Source organism: Haemaphysalis longicornis, unplaced genomic scaffold, assembly GCF_048455015.1.
Source record: "Haemaphysalis longicornis isolate Haplotype H1 unplaced genomic scaffold, Haemaphysalis longicornis Haplotype H1 scaffold_7, whole genome shotgun sequence".
Classification (NCBI taxonomy): Eukaryota; Metazoa; Arthropoda; class Arachnida; order Ixodida; family Ixodidae; genus Haemaphysalis; species Haemaphysalis longicornis.
The window spans coordinates 131,861,049-131,879,757 of NW_027526422.1; the positions used below are offsets into that span (position 1 = coordinate 131,861,049).

At 46.5% G+C, this 18,709-nt stretch overlaps 1 long non-coding RNA gene across 1 annotated transcript in view; it reads right to left on the minus strand.

The window, feature by feature from the left end:
- LOC144145135 (uncharacterized) overlaps nucleotides 1–18,709 on the minus strand; it is a 104,557-nt gene that overhangs the window by 68,145 nt on the left and 17,703 nt on the right. The window contains exon 2 of the long non-coding RNA XR_013317434.1: nucleotides 16,982–17,081. This is a non-coding gene — a long non-coding RNA (uncharacterized LOC144145135). The remainder of the gene's footprint in view (nucleotides 1–16,981; nucleotides 17,082–18,709) is intronic.

An 18,709-nucleotide genomic window follows, 5' to 3' on the forward strand; every position in this document is an offset into this window, starting at 1 on the left:
TCACCTCACCTTGCAAGAATACCTGCAAAGGGCTAATCGGAATATAAGGGCGCAAATTTTAAGCAGCCTCCCCCCCCCCCTCTCGCAGCTGCTGGAATACAAACGAGAATACATGAAAACACATGCGAACAGCGCGCACTCAAGCACACTGGATATCATCCCGTGTTGCCTCCCGAACTCCCTCATCCGGGCGTACCTAAGTAGTATTCATACATGAGTGCGGCACTGCCCGACAAGGATAACAGTTTAAATGCTTGAACAGCGGCATTGTAACACAACGATAGCAGCGCGGAATGCGAGGACGAATAGAGGGGGACACTCCCGGGGCGCTTTGCCGGGGGATGCGGGGGGGGGGGGGGGGGGGGCGCCGTCACCTCGTGTGTGTGCCCCTTCTCTTCGTCCTCGTCTTCCGCAGGGCTACCCTTGTGTTACAATTCCGTACCACTAACCCCACACAAGAACTCTCTCCAACAGTGACTTATGCAGATGCGCCGCCCTGCTATTGAAAGATAGGCCCGCTGCCATTTTTCCCCCTCGGCCACAAGTTGGACAGACTCGGCTCGGCGCCCCCTCCCAAGGGCATCCGGGGAACTTGTACCACCCTGCCCCCCCCCCCCCCTTAGTTACGCCACTGCAGTTAGCACAGGACTGGGATAATTGGAGATCTATGGGAGAAGAGGCCTTTGCCCTTCTGTGGGCGTAGGCGCGCTGACGATATGATGACGATGATATACTGTATAATGAATTCTAGTACTGATTTACATGAATAGCCTTTTGTATCCGCTCGGATCCCAACCCCGGATCCCAACCGGAGTTGTGACCCCGGATCCCAACCATGAGGCAGAGATAATTAGAAGGATCAGAATGGGATGGAGTGCGTACGCCAGACATTCTCAGATAATGAATAGCAGCCTACCATTGTCCCTGAAGAAGAAAGTGTATGACAGCTGCATCTTACCGGTACTCACATACGGGGCAGAAGCTTGGAGGCTCACTAAGAGGGTTCAATTTAAATTGAGAACGACTCAGCGGGCAATGGAGCGGAAAATTATAGGTGTGACATTAAGGGACAAGAAGAGAGCGGAGTGGGTCAGGGAACAAGCGCGTGTTAAGGACGTATTAGTAGAAATAAAGAAGAAGAAATGGACGTGGGCAGGGCATTTATTGTGAAGGCAAGATAACCGTTGGTCATTAAAGGAGCCATGAAGAGAAAACACAAGTTTGTTTCATTCAAAAGGTTGTCTCGTTAGAATCATACTGACACCACTTTTTACGTAAACTTCGCTCAAATAAGCTACATAATTAGGAAAAACGGGAATGGTCATGCGATCCACCAGCTCATTTCCCGCAACAGAACCTGTGATGTCACATGAGCTAAGCTCTGCGATTGGCGGAGGCTGGCAGAAGCAGACGCAAATTAGGTAGAGCTTACAAACCAGACGAACGAGCGATTTGCGCCTAAATTTAGGGCACATTCTTTACAAAGCAATAAGAATGATGGGACAAACAGTGGAAGTTACGAAAGCACATGTAAACATAGAAGTACTGATGTGTTCTGCTGTTCGTACTGCGCACAGCATGCTTTGGTTTAGCTGCACAGCACTACGGTGCTTGGGGTTGTCTCAGACGGCACTGGCCGATTGACGCAAGCAACGGTGTCTTACGTGACCCCATTTGTCGAGCGAGCACTGTTTCAGGGAACGAATATTTTCTCCCAGAACAAAAACAAGCCAGGTTTAAATGCGGGCGAAAACAAACCAAACGCTTGCCACGGTATGGTGGCGCCATCTAGGTAACGGAACGTAAAAAAACGCGGGAACAAACCAACACCGTTGTACAGGGTGGAGACAACCTTTGAACGGTCCCGTGCCGCCGCAATTGGGCCAACGGGCTCAACGCGTTATTCTTTTCGTTTCCCACGAAACCTAGCAACGCGAAACAGACAATATGATTCAAACTTCTTCAGTAAACCGCGTTGCGGCGATAATTTTAGCGCGGTTTTGACACAATGACTTGCTTCGGCGGCTAGCGAGCAACCGAACATGGCGGCGCCAGCGTTACGTGTCTCTACCCTGTACGGTGGATGCGTGAATGAAGGTATTCTAGGCTGCAGAGCGGTCGGTTCCTGTGATGTCACTTGTGACCACGAAAACGCACGATTGAGCGGGAAAATCAAAATTTTAACCGAAATTGTTTAATTTCTCAGTGAATAAAGCACCGTTTGTATCCGGACAAGCGCTGGGGGCACTATAAAACACGAAATCTTTCGAATAAAACCAACTTGCATTTTCTCTTCATGGCTCCTTTAAAGGGGTCCTGAAATACCTTCCGCCGATGCATGGATCTACATGTAACCAAATAAGACAATGTATTAGCAATCTGCTCCCGCAAGAATTTTGTTAAAGCGATGAGTATTAGCTGAGAAATCGTAAATCAAAAACCGCGCATTATCGTCGCGCCGCGTTTCCTCCTCTTTTCAACTGTTGACGGCGCGCGAGCACTGCCTCCCATGATTCTGCGCTAGTCAGCGGTGACGTACTTCCGCATTACGCTCCTCCGACTGCCGTCTGCTACGGGCAAGTTTTGTTGACACCATGAATTACGCACTCCGCTCAAGGATGGATAAGCGAACGAAAAATCTGGCCGCATGTGTGCGGTGGCCTGGCCTTGCCCTTTCGCGGTGTGCGTTGCTGCAGTGCAGCACGTGACTTTTAATCGGCGGCGAACTCGCAGCCGCTGGGGAGGATCTTGCGCTCGGTCCCTTTCATGCACAGCGCAGTGTTTATCCAAAAAGCGCCGTATCAGATGTGGCCCCGCTGGTGCCGGGTCTTATTTTGCGGTGGTGGTAATTCCTGCCGGCGCCATGTGAAAAAGACATTTTAAGCCGATACAGAACCCGTGCACAAAACGCTTCAATCATGTGACCAGTTCAGCTTGGGGCGACGCGTGGTGGAGAGCGGCAACGTTGGCTAAACATGCTCCGGCGCGGCTCTGAGCTTTCTAGCGCTGGAGCGAGCGCCTTTCTTTGACGATCTCAAACATCGGTTGCCTTGGCAACAAGGCACAAACCGCCCCAGAGGTCAGTTACGGTTGCGTGATCCCGGTTCAGCTTGGGGCCCCACCTCGCGGCATATGGGCACTGCAGGCATACTACTCACTCTCATTTGGAAGTGCGAGATGCGTTTGGCATTACAGGAGGCGATGGTGTGTGTGTTGTGGACGCCTTTGTTTCGCGATGAAATGCGACGTTGTGCTTCTGCGGGTGGATAGTGCTTCCCATGGCCTGGATTATCTTTCTCAAGCGACGTACGACTCAACCTCGCATGGGGTATGTGCAGTGTGCGTGGCTAAAAGCCATCTCGGCTTGCGCGCCAGAGTTAAGTGACTTGCTGTTCGTCCCCGCAAACCGCGCGCGAGGTGAGTGCCGAATTTACGAGGGGCAGGAGGAGGCAGCCCATCGTTTGTCAATCGCGGTTCAGACTTGCAACGCATGTTGTGACGTTGTGTTCGTTCGAAACGCATCTCTGGATTGTTTTGAAGTGGAAAAAAAAATGTACCCGTCAAACCTGGGCATTCGGCTCAGGGCGTTCTCTGCGATTGCACGAAAAAAGTGCCACGGGGCTTCAACGCTTTCTTTATGGAACGTACTCCGGTAAGATAATATCCATGTCGTGTTATGGCCGTGTTGCATTCAATACGAACGGTTAAGCGTTTGTTTACACTTGTTTCGTTTGTCGTAAAATGTCCAAGCACTCCGGCACTACGCTGGCAGATCAGCCGGCGAGTCGACGCTGAGCAGACGACTCATCTCTTTGCCGGAAGTGCGTGAAAAAGCCGCCCAATAGCAGGATGTCTAGCTCATGACGAACATCGGGGAATCGATGATGTAGACATGTGAAGATGGCGGCGTCCAAAAACACGAAGGAAAGGGTGAGAAAAAAACGACAAACTTTGCAACAAAAGTGTGAGCTTTCCGCTGCGCGTAAAAGAGTAATACTTGGCCCAGATGACCTTGACGACCCAATCTAACGATTGCGCTACTTCATTTAGTGTGCTCAAAATGCCTTTCAGGGCCCCTTTAAGGGTAACAGACTGGATCCCTACAGAAGGCAAGCGTTGCAGGAAGCGGCAGAAAGTTGGATGGGGAGATGAGATCAAGAAGTTTGCGGGGATAAATTGGTTGCAGTTAGCACAGGACTGGGATGATTGGAGATTAATAGGAGAGGCCTTTGCCCTGCAGGTGGCGTAGATAGGCATGATGATGATGATGATGATGATCCGCTAGTCACCAGTGCTTGTTGATGATTTGGCCACCAAGGTCGTATCTTTACCAACCGTGCTAAATATTCTGCGTGTGTTCTGTGACATTCCGGATTTGTTCGAACATTTTTTCTGTCTATACGCATACATTTGTTTTGCTATTTTCACTGCTTTTTGCACACCGACATTTGTATCCTCTCACCGCTCATGTAATGTCCCTTCCCGAGGACCCTTGGGGGAAATAAAATAAATAAATACTGTTTCTCTGTTTGTATGTATGTATGTATGTATGTAATGTATGAATGTATGTACGTATGTATGTATGTGTGAATGTATGTATGTATGTATCGATGGATGCATGTATACACTAGCCGTTGTACACTGCGATGGCCGGGTGTGCCAGTATAAGATCAAATATAACATTGAGTAAACCTTAAAGCACGTATTTCTCAAATTAAGATCCACCCGATAGCGTATTGTTTTGACAAACTCTGAAATGATTGAGTTTGTGTACCTTGGTAAACATTACACATATTAGCAAAAACTGGCTTGATATACGAAAGGGTTTGCAACATAATCAAAAATTTTCAAACGAAACACAGCCTTTTACTGCGACACTGCATACCTATACACCCCCGTGCCCCCTCCCCCTAAATGCCTCAATCTTGTGCGACGTTCGTAGACAGAAGTAGGCAACATACGCTATGCGGCAAGGCCAACTTCCTCTCAAATGCTTCGTAGCTTGCAATCTATTTGAAATTTTTAAAAAAATTATATGGTCTTTACTGAGCTCCGAAGTCACAATAGGACTCTACCCCAGAAATTTAAAGACTCTATATTCAGAACTTTGAGCGAGGCGTCAATGTCCCGCGTTACCCGTGTATTATTTTTAGGGCTGTAATGTGAACGATCCCACCTCGCCCTCTGGCAAATTTTCTTAACCCAAATTTCTGAAGGAAGCTGTTGCGGATCTGTACGGGTAACTTTCGCAAGAAAAAATGCATCGGATACATAAACAGGCTGATCACGTTTTGAGGAATCCGTCAAAACACATCATTTAGACAGGGTCCTGGTTCGCTCTATATGCAAGCTGGGTTGCTTAAGCGGAGCACTGTAAAAGAGTTGTTCGACATTCGTATTGCTTACCTATATCGGCAGTTCAAAATCTCAAAGGGCCAGTGATATAATGAGGAACTGCTGAAACAATGACCCTTCTTCTTATCACCAGTGTGTATTTCTTAAAACATCCAGCCGCGTTAAGCTCCTGCATCATAACGGAAATGTATTCCGGAACTTCGAGCCGCGGTGGCTAGCAGTTTGGATGGGAGGTCATATCATCCGTTAGACCATTTTACTCCGTTTAGGATGTAACTCCCAAAAAAAAATTCCTTCCCCGTTTTAGCGGCGCATTCGGGGCAAAATCTTTAAATTCGTTTTTGGTTATTTGAATGGGCAACGCTTGCCAGCAGGAAGCAATCCGATACATTAATGTACCGAATATAAACGGAGGAATCCGTAAAAACGTAAATATATGCAGATAAATTCATACAAAAACAAAATTAACTCCTAAATTTATATTGGCCCGTTAGATGTTGATTAGCGCGAAACCATGAAACTACCTTTTAGAGATTTGTACAAGCTGCATATTATCATCAGATGCATTTTCGCTATTTCAACAGCCCTGCGATTATGCAGAATTTCCGAAAACACCATTCCCCCATTGTACTATCTCGAAAGTGTAATTTACGAAGAACCAATCCCAGTGAACCACTACACCATGATAGAAATGCATCCCTGCCATAATTTCAAGTATCTGGGTCCAGCAGTTTCGGCTGCGCGTTGATGAATCAACCGGGTGCTCCTCTTAAAGATACACATGTATGTATGTATGTATGTATGTATGTATGTATGTATGTATGTATGTATGTATGCATGTATGTATGTATGTATGTATGCATGTATGCATGTATGCATGTATGCATGTATGCATGTATGTATGTATGTATGTATGTATGTATGTATGTATGTATGTATGTATGTATGTATGTGTGGCCAGTATAGTGCATGCGAACTTAGTGGGGCATTGAAAAAGGTACAGTTAAGCACGAAAACAATGTCATTCGAGCTCTCGCCATCACGCAAGCCAAAGCCGAAGTCATCACTACCGACTCACAGCAAGCGTGACGCAACTTCTCGTCGGGCAAATCCCCCGGATAGCACACCAAATCCCCTCCAAACACCCGCCAGAAAGACACGTGATGATCTTACGGGCACCTGTCCAATCAGCCGTCGCGGGCGACGCAACCTCCCACATGTTGGCCCGGGTATTATCCCCCAGGGCTGCGGGAAGAGAGCTGAATAGGCTCATCCCATCCCAGTGCTCATGCGTTCTGAATATGCTAATGGATGAATTCAAATTTGCATTGCACACCACTTTATGTTGGGTTATAATTCTTGTTCAAAATATTTTTCCAACAAGTATTTTTGGTACTAATCATGCCGTTTTATTTAACTAATTTACAACTATCGCAGACTTTTTATGTAACTGTGTCTTAACTCTCTTCATTCGAGGTCCTCCGGACACTTTTTGTAACTTGGGGACCTCCTCTGTGTTCACCGAACAATAAACTTTAAACCTGATAATATACCGTAAGATTCCACAACCTGATGGGTTAGTGTGTATGGCATACCCCACAGCCCATAAATAATACCCAAAAAGGAGAAACGGCAGCTCCGTACCATTCAGACGAACACTTTCCCCCGTCCCCCTAATGCCCCACGTTGCTCGACGACTCCTATTCCCCACAGTGCAACTACTACGGAGCCGTTAGAAGTTATTTCATGTGGTAGAGGGCTGCGACCACGCAGCATTACACTTACATAATCCCTGCCATTCTTCTTGAGTGGCTTAGGAGAGAACTCCGACCGGATCCGGCGTCGATGATCAGCGCCTGCCTGTGTTGCGGGCTGTTAAAGCGGGAACACGGGGTATCGTACTTGAGACTCCTTTCCATCATTTTCAGCAATACACATATTTATTCTCTGCCTCCCTCTTATAATAAACAAGCTACCGTAACAGGAACGCGGAGCCAAACACCCCCCACTTTTTTGTCGTTTTCAATTAGTTATTCCTGGGAAAAGAGCGGGGCGGAACGGGAGTATCAGGTATAAACATTCATGAACTTTAGTTAAAATTAACGTGGCACGAGTTCACAATCACTAAGTTAACTAAATGATTAAAAAGGCAACCAAGTGGTGCAGTTGTTCAGTTACAGCTAGTTTATATTGTTTCTACAGAGTTCCCCGCTTCTCAGAGAAAACGTTGAATAATCTCTGCAGGTTACACTCAGCTAATAGAGTGGTACTTCCAAACCAAGGATTTCTAATCGTTTGCCGAACTTGTTGCTTAGTTTCTTGAGCCTGCGTCACTGTCCATCTTGAAGTTTAATCACAGCATCTTGTCAAGAGGGAGTTCCTACCGACCGACCGAAGATAATTGTAGACAGGGAAGAGGCGTAGCCGCCACAACGGCGCAAACAAGTGCCACATGCACCGAGTCGTCTACAGTTAACATTGTTCCCGAGGGTGGCTAACCTCACTGCCCAAGCTGACGCAAGGAGCTATCCAAAGTCTACTATCGAAAGTCCCCACTATTGTTCATTCCCATTGTGATCCACCACATTCGCTTTTACGCCGTCTCCGATAACTGCGTCTGCAAAAGCCTCACTGCAAAAAGGAACAAGACTCGCTTCCTCCGACTCGGTTTATTTGAGCGCTTCAAAGGTCGCAACGCGGCTGGTCCTCACGTAGCCACTGTGTTCCGATACCGAGAACTGCAGCCGTCTGATACGGCTATCGGGCGCAAACACAGCACTTCTCCGAGGTGTCAAGCGAGGCATATTTTGGGCGCTGTTTACGAGTTGAATTTGCAAGTGTGGAGCGTCAAGAAGTCATGTGCTGCCGTTCTCGCGTGCTCTCCAAACAATGGTTTCCCCTAATAAGTGTTTTGCGTGCGAATTGCGTCACCCTGCCACGTGGTTAGGATGATGAACTCCGCCCCTCACACGAGTTTGTTCAGTGTTCGTGTTACGAAGAACGGGCTGATCAATCGGAGTATGGCCAATGTTTCAACTGAGAGGCGTAAATGTGCCGCTCATTGATATTGAGGCATTTCGTTAACCAACACTTTAGCGCGTGCTATTGCTAATGTTATAAAGTTTAACCTTCGCTGCTATTTATGCGCAATTACTTCAGAGGACCAGGTTTGTGTGTAACAGCGTGCTAAAAGGGACAGACCCTATTGGAGTGACGCTTTTGTTCCTTTTTTATTGGAGTATTTTGATATGCTTGCGTGCACACGAATTGAAAGGGAAGAGCAAAATATCTTCTTTTCTCCCACTGGGCTTCAAGTCGTAAAAACAAACTCGCACAATAGTAAGTGTTCTAGGGGTAATTAAAAAGCAGGTACCGACATACGGTATTCGTGACCTGCCAGTAAAAGCAAAGCATTGCCACCCTGGATTCAGCATCTTCATCATCAGCAGCAGCAGTGTGGTTGTGTTTACTGTAGGACGAAGGCCTCCCCCAAAGATCTTCAGCCACATCTATCGAGGGCTAGCTTACTGCACCCTTTCCCTACAAATTTTCATAGTTCATCTACCGCGTTACCATCTATAACGTGTTAGCATTACCGTTCTCAACAGAATGTCATGCACTTAGGATTGTCATATCTGCTTCTTAGTTTTGGGGTGTAAAGCTGGTGTAATTTGGACATTAATCACAATCCCGCCTAAAACAGTCACAAAAGCCCGTGCGCACGCATTAAGGTGAATCACTTTTTTTATCGGGACCGTAAGTATTTATGACTGAAATAAGAAAGCACCTTAGCGGGTGTTGTGCGACTAAATTTCTTGAACCTAAAAGAAAGTAGAGTCTACTATTCCTCGCGCAATAAAAAAAGTTCAATTTTAGTTGAATGAGGGCTAATTGAAAACGAAACGTAATTTTTGAAGACGTCTTTGTCAGAAGTCTTCTGAAGTTAATTGATGATTTTGTGTCTGTCTGTCTGTCCGTCTGTCTGTCTGTCTGTCTGTCTGTCTGTCTGTCTGTCTGTCTGTCTGTCTGTCTGTCTGTCTGTCTGTCTGTCTGTCTGTGCGTTCGCTTCTGTGTGTCCGTTCATGTCGGCACTTCGCCTTCTTTAGTTAGGTACTGATTTTATTTTTACAGTAGCATTTAAAGAGGCACTCACCTACGGGGCAGAAACTTGGAGGCTCACTAAGAGGGTTCAACTTAAATTGAGGATGACTCATCGAGCAATGGAACAGAAGATGATAGATAGGTGTAACATTAAAGACAAGAAGAGAGCGAAGTGGGTCAGGGAACAAACACGAGTTAAGGACATATTATTATTTATTATTTATTTAGTACCCACAGCGCCTTGGGGCATTTTTCTTAACTTCTTAACAGAAGTTAAGAAAAGAAGTTAAGATAACCGTTGGTCATTAAGGGTAACAGAGTGGATCCCTAGAGGAGGAAAGCGTGGCAAGGGACGGCAGAAAATTAGATGGGCAGATGAGGTCACGAAGTTTGCGGGGATAAATTGGTCGGAGTTAGCACAGGACCGGAATAATTGGAGATTAATGGGAGAGGCCTTTGCCCTGCAGTGGGCGTAGATAGGCTGGTGGTGGTGGTGATGATGATGACGATGATTTAAAGAGGGCGACCAGGTAGAGCTTCCATTTATAATGTTTCGTGCCTTGACGCACCAACTTTCTGTTCTGGCCAATACTTGTATTGATTGTGCTGGGGCATTAGAAATAATTACTTTTGTTTGTGTACAATGTGACTCAAAAAGGAAGACGTCGGTACGTTGGCATTTTTGAAAGAAACCCAGTATGGTGCACCAAAAGAAGATGCCCTACAGGTGTTGCCATTACCTGTAAAGCTTGACTGCAAACTCCGGCTAAAGACTGACAGGAACGAACTGCTCATTCTCATTAACCTACAATCCAAATCTGACAGTATGTGGCAGACGTAATTATGTTGTGAGAAAATAATACACATATTCAGCTTATTGCGGCCAGTTAAAACGTTTATCCCCCGGCTCAAAGTTGAATGCGTAGAAAAATAGCTCACCCTTGGGCAGCCCTAGAGAATTGTTCCTGCATTAACAACTACAGTTCTTGTAATTTCCCCACCGCCCATAGTGCGTACACCTTGAAGTGAAGACGCCACTGCGGACCACGGGATGCTAGAAATCTTGACGGCTTTGTAACAAAACACCGTTGCAACGTGATGTCACGAAGCCTGACTTCGCATCTTTTTTGTAATTAATGAACAAATTTTGATTCCCTCAAGTTATATACGGCCCCCAATGTGCTGCTTAACTGCATCTCATCCGCCAAGTTTTTCTTACATCTCGAAGTAGCCCATTCTTGCGTAAAAGTACCCGCCAGGATTGCGTGAAGAATCTGCAAACGAGTGGCTTCTTGCTCATGGTAGTGAACGCAACAATTGAGAACCACTGAAATTTAGTTAGCCCCCCTCGCTCTAGTTTAGACGGATTGTAGAACAGCTGTCTACGTACCAGGTGGCAATGCCATGCAGTGAAAATCCAGCAAGTAGGTTTCTTTCTGCCTTACGGTATCCCGCCGAGGTGGCTCAGCGGCTAAGGCGCTGTTCCGCCAAACCCAAGGACGCGGATTCGATCCCAGCCGCGGTGGCTGCTTTTCTGATGGAGGCGAAAAGCAAAAACACCGGTGTGTACGGGATTTCGGCGCACGTTAAACACCCCCAGGTGGTCAAAATTAGTCCGGAGCCCTCCACTACGGCGCGCCCCTGTATCGACCCACCCATGATAGACACAGGGGACGTTGGCTGAATTCCATACAACTTACACCGAGTTTTCACTGCCGGCGCGCTATATAGCTGTTGAGACCTTTTGTTACTGTTTTGACAGCTGATCGCGGAGGCCATGCTTGGCCTTCGAGCCTGAATCTCCAGGCTTATGCACGAGACCTTTTTGTATCTTGAGATTAAAATATTGTCTTAAGCTGTATAACTCCAACGTATTTTTTAATTAAAAGAACATTGCAAGTATCAGTTATGTATTTATGTTCATGAAATAGCATGAAGCACAAAAGGGTTTCATGCCATTTACGTCGGCGCACTCGAAGCTTGTAAAGCGAGGAGTTGCTACTTCAGCATTACAAAACTCTCTGTCAAGGTCCTGTCATCATCGAATCCAGAGCAGCCTTGATGCCCAAACAAGCCGTCTGTGGACGGCTGGCTTCCCTGATTCGCTGCTTTGTGGCGAGGGCTACAAAATCTTGAAAGGACTGAGAAAACCACCCAAGGAACAGGAGAATATAGCCGTGATCCCTTGCATCCACGGGGTGAGCCACAGGCTTAAGAAAATAGTAGGGCGGTCGGGTGTTGATCTCGTGTTTTCTGCTCCTGACAAATTAAGTAGCCTTTCCCGCAAAGTAAACAGTGAGAGACCAGCGACAAAAAAATGCGCGAAGAAACATTCGAAGCCCTATGTCTAATGCCAGGGGGAGGTTATCTACGAGATACCACTGTCTTGTAAGCGGTCATACGTGGGACAAACGTGGCGATGCCTCAACGATCGTCTTCAGGAGTACGCGTGCGACGTAAGAAACGCCAAGGGTACCACATTCGCTGTACACGTTGCCAATTGCCCAGGCTGTTCGCCTCTGTTTGAGAAAAGCCACGTGCTGGCGCGATACCGGAACCTGATGCGACGAGAGATTAGAGAAGCCTGAGAAATGCACACCCGGAAATATGATTGCGTCCGCGCTCCTTCTGTTGCTCTCTAGGGGAAAGAAATTCACTTTCTTGGTGATACTGTAGATAAGTAGGGCTTTGGTACAAGGCGTGCTAGTTTCTGCGATTGTGTTAGTAATGAAGATTACTGTACTTTTTGGAACTGGTTGCTTTTTTGTATTCTTTAGTTGTTATTTCTTTCTTCACGTGTCTTTCTTTTCGTATTTATTGCCCGTTCAGTGACAATAAACTCGGTTGTTAGTCAGCGCCCTGTCTGTGTGCCCTTTCTGTAGTCCTGTTTCCAGTGCTGTTTTATAGCTCAATTATGTACCAACTGGCCCGCCTTCAATCTGTGTTGTGCTAGCAGGTTTTGCATATATATATATACGTGTGGTTCATAAATTCTCTTAACTTTTGGCCGAACGGCTGAATCAAGAGAAAGACAGATAGAAAGAGCAAAACTTTCGCTCTTAAGTAGCCAAAGAAAAGCTCTCGTCTGTAAAATATATGCAGATAAAGTGAAGTTAGAACTAATGGCAGTACAGGTGGTTTGGCGGGACAGCCCGCAATACCGTCATCGCATGCATTGGCGAGCAAGCTCACATAATATACGTCGTCTGGAGCTTGATTTGGACAACGCCGACCGCTTGTCAAGTTCGCAACGAAGAGAACAATGGGTGTCGCGCCAACTCAGCGAGGAAGCAGTGAAGACACGCGACCTTCCACGTTGGGACGGCGATCAGTGGTGGGCGCGTAGCTGCGATCACAAAAAAAGAAACACCGGTTCCCAGAATAGCTCTTCTAGAGAACTCCGAGAGTGATAAGTCTTTCTTCGGACAAGGTCCGGTTAAACATAATTGTCCCGACCGCAGCTTCCCACACAGCACCAGTCGTCTCCTCTCAATGTCTTACAATTGTGCACGTCGGCGCTCACGCAGAACGCCAGAGGCTATGGCAGGTCTTCAGATGTGTATATTTCAACGCGATCGTTGACTGCCCGGCGTCACTCTGCAACAAGCAATGTGGGAAAGCTAGTTGACAAAAGCCATGGCTTACACCGATCTCTTTAATGTCGGCTTCACCTCAAAACACAAATAAATTGATGGGAAGACATTTCTCCAGGGGCAGTGTGTGCCGTCGTAAACCAAGAAATGCAGGTGACTAAAACAACAGAGTATCCCGAAGTGAGGAGGTGGGGAGTGGATTTTCTCGTCCTGCGGGCGCAAGAAACGTAGGTGTTAGCTTATAACAGCTCCATGTAAAAATTCGTTGTGCAGATAGACTTTTTGGGGGCATGCTGATTCATTCTTCATTTGTTGGGACTTGGGAGTTCATCCATCCATCGCAGTATTCAGAATATCGTGGTAGTCACAGGTCGCAGCCACGGTTAAAATGAAATTACTCGTTTGCTCGTTACTCGACATGAAAAGTTTATTTACTCGTTTTTTACAGAAGGCAAGGAAGTCGTCACATCGCTGTTGTAAAATAAGCACCCTTTTATTTTTTGAAAGCGGACCTGAGGAACGCAACTGAGATGACGTTCCCTGCGCAGTGCGAGGCACCACCAGCCAAAGAGACACGCGTTGGCTATTCCTAGTTTTATCCGTAGTCCTATATGTAGTCTAGTTGTATATGTAGTTTCATATTTCTAGCTTTATATTATATGTTCATATGTAGGGATGGGAGCGCGCTCCGACGAAGGACAGGTGGTGCGCTGAGAGGGTGCGCAGTGGCTGCCTTTAGCTGTATCGACGCTACGATGTTTTCTGGCCTACGCGCTCGTTCTACCCACGCGTGGATCTCCTGGAAGCAAGCCTGTAACATCTCCGCTCCAAAATGCTACTATACAATGGAAACCTGTCAAGCTCAAATTTGGTACGCGGCTACTCGCCCTTAGAGATGTGAGCGGTTAAAAAAAAGCAAAAAAGCAAGAAAACGGTGTTCTTTTTTTCTTTTTTTTTCAACTCGGATAATATTAGAAAAAAACCAACAGAGCTTCTAAGCAAAAATTTGTTGTGATGCAACCAATATGCAGAGCCTGGAACGCTTTTTGAAATCAATGCCTTGAGGTGAAGTCGTGCAGAGATTTCGAGAGCGGAAGCTCTGCTGGTACTTTCGTGATGCTACATGTAACAATTATATTCTTTTCGATGTTAACGGAAAAATTTATGCGGCACTTAAGTGTCTTAAGTGATTTGAAGGCGAAAGCCAGCGATTATCGAGCACTTCTTCACTGCTCCATCGTTTTTGCGGCGCTGTCACGTTCCGCACGCACACGGGTCATTCTTGTTCCATCCTGGCACGGTACAGGGCCCTCGTGTTTGCCGTGCCGTCACCTTCACCTGTCTTGCGGCACGCACCCGTATAATTCTTGTTCCAACTTCCATCCTGGCACGGTACAGGGTTAGCGCTGTAGTTATCACACTTGGCTGCGGCTCTTGACGACCCGGGTTCATATCGAACCCAAATAAGTGTTTATGTATATTTGTTTACTTATTTTCTTTTTACAGCGGCCGTAATTTCGCTTCGTTCGCGTAGTCGCCAGCAACTACGGCCCCTTTTCACGTTAAATGAGACATCTAAGAATTTCGCCTAACGAAGTGTGTCAAATTTCTGTAGACCTGTGCAGAATCGTCTTTTTTTTTCAATTTTTAATGTTTTTCTGAAAAAAAAAACATGAAGAAAACCTGTTTTTTTCTTACGCCTTTTGAAATTGCATGAAAACATACGTCTCTACTCGCACTACACTTGCCGTAAGTTTAAGACCTCTGTCCCTGCGTCATCGTACAGAGTAGGTGGACAAAATACTTTTCTACTGCGTGTAACTTCCGCCTGTAACTGCGCTGACTTCGGAGGCGCCTACATGACCGCAGATCGCGGGTCTCGCACTATCAAAGCGGGGAGGGTCCTCCGCACGCTCATACGGCCGCGGAGGTGCGTTACAGGATGCTCGCATATCTTCAGACAGGCCCCTCAAGGTCGTCGTACGTGCCGTGGGGGAACAAAAGAGAGATAAGGGGCACGAACCGTCCGCTCCCCTGGCACGCAGCGGCGCTGATCTCCGGCCCCGTTGTTCTTGCCTAAGAATGGCAGCTCTTCATACGCGCGGTAAACGGTCGGCGCGGCACGCGCGCAGAGCAGGGAGGGAGGCGCCGACACTTTCCCGCTATTTTTGCTCCTTCATCCGTGACATTGAACATGGCCGCCGTTGAGCCTGACACTGGAATGGTGGCAGGAACTGAGGGCTCGAGACAACAACAGAAATACCGCTGCAGGAACAACAATGTCAAGAACTAAACGCGTTCGCGTCGAATAATCAACACTTCCTCCTGTCGCGCTTCGACACATGAGATTTCGCGCCACTTGAGGAACTTTCGCCATGATTGCGTTACCTCAGCAAGGTATTCTAAATTATCATTCTCTAACGACGCATCATCACAACATAAACCGTTAAAACAAGCAACCCATCAACATACACGCGGATGCCCTATTGCTTTACTGACATGGACGGCAGACATCTGCTTCAGTGCGGAGACATTCGGGTATCCCACCACACTGAAATGCATGCAATAGCGGACGTCAGCGTTAGCTCCTCGAGCAGTCTACCGGGAGCGCGGTGTCTTCGCTTATATTTGACTCCCTTCTATAATGTAGACAAACGTCTTCCGCACACATGCACGAGAAGACCTCAAGAATAGTATTAGTAAAAATAGCGGAACTAGACCTGCATTATTCATTTTGTTGATATTATCCAGGTGCTCAGACGGGACTCGTTATTACAACGCGGAACGTTGGAATTTGTTGGGAAATTATATTCCTCGTTTTTTTTTGTTCTTTTTTTTTGCCAAAGCAGCGCCATGAAAGAATCGATTGCAACCAAACAATTGGCTTCTTGCAAACGGAGGGCAGTGGGCGCTGGCTCGAGGAGCTCCTCCATTGAAGAGCTGTTTCGTTGGTTACATAGAAGGTGGGGTGCCGAAATTTAGCGGTAACTGAAAGTCAGAAATTTTAAGGAACCCTACAACACCTATTTCCACTTTTTTTCTAAATCTTAATTGCTTGTAGAACGTAGTCACCCAATACACCAGGTACTTAGATTAAGGGGTCGGCAAAGTACCTCAGCCAAAAATTACTGCTCTGTGCCCAACAGATAACTTAGAAACTTGCCCTAAAAGTTTTTTTCTTTTTGCCGGTCTTGACGTTTTTCGACAGCTGGAATTGCGTCATTTCAGCGGTGTAGCGGCTATTGGCCGGCTTTCGCTCAGTTGCAGCAATGAACGCACTCGGTAGCCACTTGGAAAATAAAGTCACAAAAGCAAAGCAAGAACGGAAGGCGTACCTGCTGCGACGAGCAAATCACGCAGTGCCGCTCCGTGTTGGCGATAACTGTAGCTTTCACAGTGCATCCAGGTGCAAAGGAAAGAGTGGAAGCGTTTATCCGAACTGTTGAAGAGTCCATTCAATAAGGATGTGGTCAAGTCAAGACAGAAACCAAGACAGAAGGTTTACAATTAACTAAAGGTTCTTGAGGATAATCGCGGGGTAAATACCAAACTGGCGAACACAAGAAACGGAGGAAAAGCCAGCAAATTCTATAATGTGTCCCAATTTGATGTTGGCCACCATTTATGCAGCCCTGAAACTATTCAGAAACAAATTTTCTTGTCTTGAATCGCCGAATCTACGCACTCATTACTGAGGCGGAGTATGCAGGAGTATCACGCCTGTTCCGAAGGATAAGTGTCTCGAAGTGTTGTCGCATTTGTTCATGAGGCCGAGTATCTTTCACATTCCTTCTGGAGTGTCTTGATTATCTTGGCGCATCAGGCCCATTCTTAAGGCACAATATCTCGGATTGCCATATTCGTCCTTGAAGCACCGTATCTAGGTTATCATACTTGGTTGGAAACGCAATGCGTACTAGCACAACGCTTACCAGAACGGCTGTCGTTTTCGCATCTAAAAGACGAAAGTTATTTATTCCTGGACTTATCTCTTGATTCCGTGAACGATGGCGGGCACTTCATCTGGTGTAGCTGGTGAAAGTTAAAAGAAGGTTATATGGTTTAAAGGGCGCCAGAATTACGTAACAGGTATACTTAAGTTCAAAACCCTATTATCAGAGTGGTAATGGCTACCATAAATGCAGTGTGTATTATTCTTGTCAGTGAACTCGAATACCTGGCTGCTTAGCTGATGTACGGCAACAACAATATCAGCTCGTAAAAAAATGTGATGCAATAAAACATTTAAGGCTGGACGCCTTGCGCTGAGGCCAAAACTTTCAGAAATGCTCGGGCAGCAAGAGCAGATAACAATTCCATCAATGATGTGCTTGCGGGATGAAACACACTAAACCGATGCGTTATCAGTGACCGCGCTCTCTTTCCCGCCATTTTGGGCTTGTCTAGGCCTAAAAAGAAACACTCGTCCAGCTATGAATTTTCATAATTTGCAGTTAGTACGCGGTACGAAAAAAATTATGTACATTGCTTTATGATCAAGTGATAGCTACAACGAAACCCTTTGCGGCGTTTGACTTGGTCGTGGTTATACTGATATAGAAATCCAATTATTCTGATCATTTCGAATCCAATAGATGGCTTTTCACGTGCCATACACCTTAAACTTCTATTAAGTGCAAGACACTCAGATCCGACCACGCTCTGTTGTTGTGCCATAGCATTACGCCGATTCCATCACTTTTTTTTTTAATTTTATGCGCCTAAGCTACACCTGCTCTGTGAGGGGCGCCGAGGTGACGTTGTGCGGAATAATTCAGAGCACCTGGACAGAGAGAGAGAGAGAGAGCATGTTTTAAAGAATACTGAAGCAAGCCCCCCCGGATGTCGAGGCTTGCTACTTCAGATGGCGGTGACTGTAATGAAGTGAAAAAAAGAAAGGTGCAAAAAGAACGCACATTGAGACAATAAATAAGAGGGAGGATGAAATTAACTAAAGTAGGAAATAATTAACGGGCGATTTCGCTTTTCGCCTCCACCTGAAAAACAGCAGCTGCGGCAGTGATCGAACTCTGGTCCTGTGGATCACAAGGCCACACTTAAGCGACACCATAGCCAGTTACTGCTATTGCTCCTAAAGGTGCAACCGCGATGTAAGCGTCTACTGACGTCCCTTCATCTTTTCAAGTTCGCAAGATAAAAAGGAATTCCGAATGTGCCCGAGGCGTTTCTTGCTCTGCGATTCTTGTTTTTTCAATGAAGAAAAGTCTGTTTTATACGATACGCCGTCCTCTTACGAGATAAGCTGTTTTACGCCACCCTCCGTCAGCTATCTACATCGACGGACGCGAAGCATTCCCGCCGATGCAGCATTAACGGCTTCGCTGCACTATATAGTCGCGAATTGCTCGTTTCGTTTATTCTTTCCTCTAACTTTCGAGAGCTCCTTCTGCATTCAAGACGTTTTCTCAGCTGAAGCGGGAACTCATATTTGAAAGGGGTTTGCTTGGAACACGAAGCTTTCCCGCTGACAACGTGTTGGCCTTCTGAAGAGATTTTCTCACTGTTCCCTTCCAAGGCTTTGGGTACAGGCTGCTGCGCAGTACCTCCCGCGTACAGGCGCCTGGTTCCCTCGTACTCTCTCCTGGCTCTCCTATACATGATAAAGGGCGCTTTAGTTCCTTCCGCTTTTGCCTTTAGGC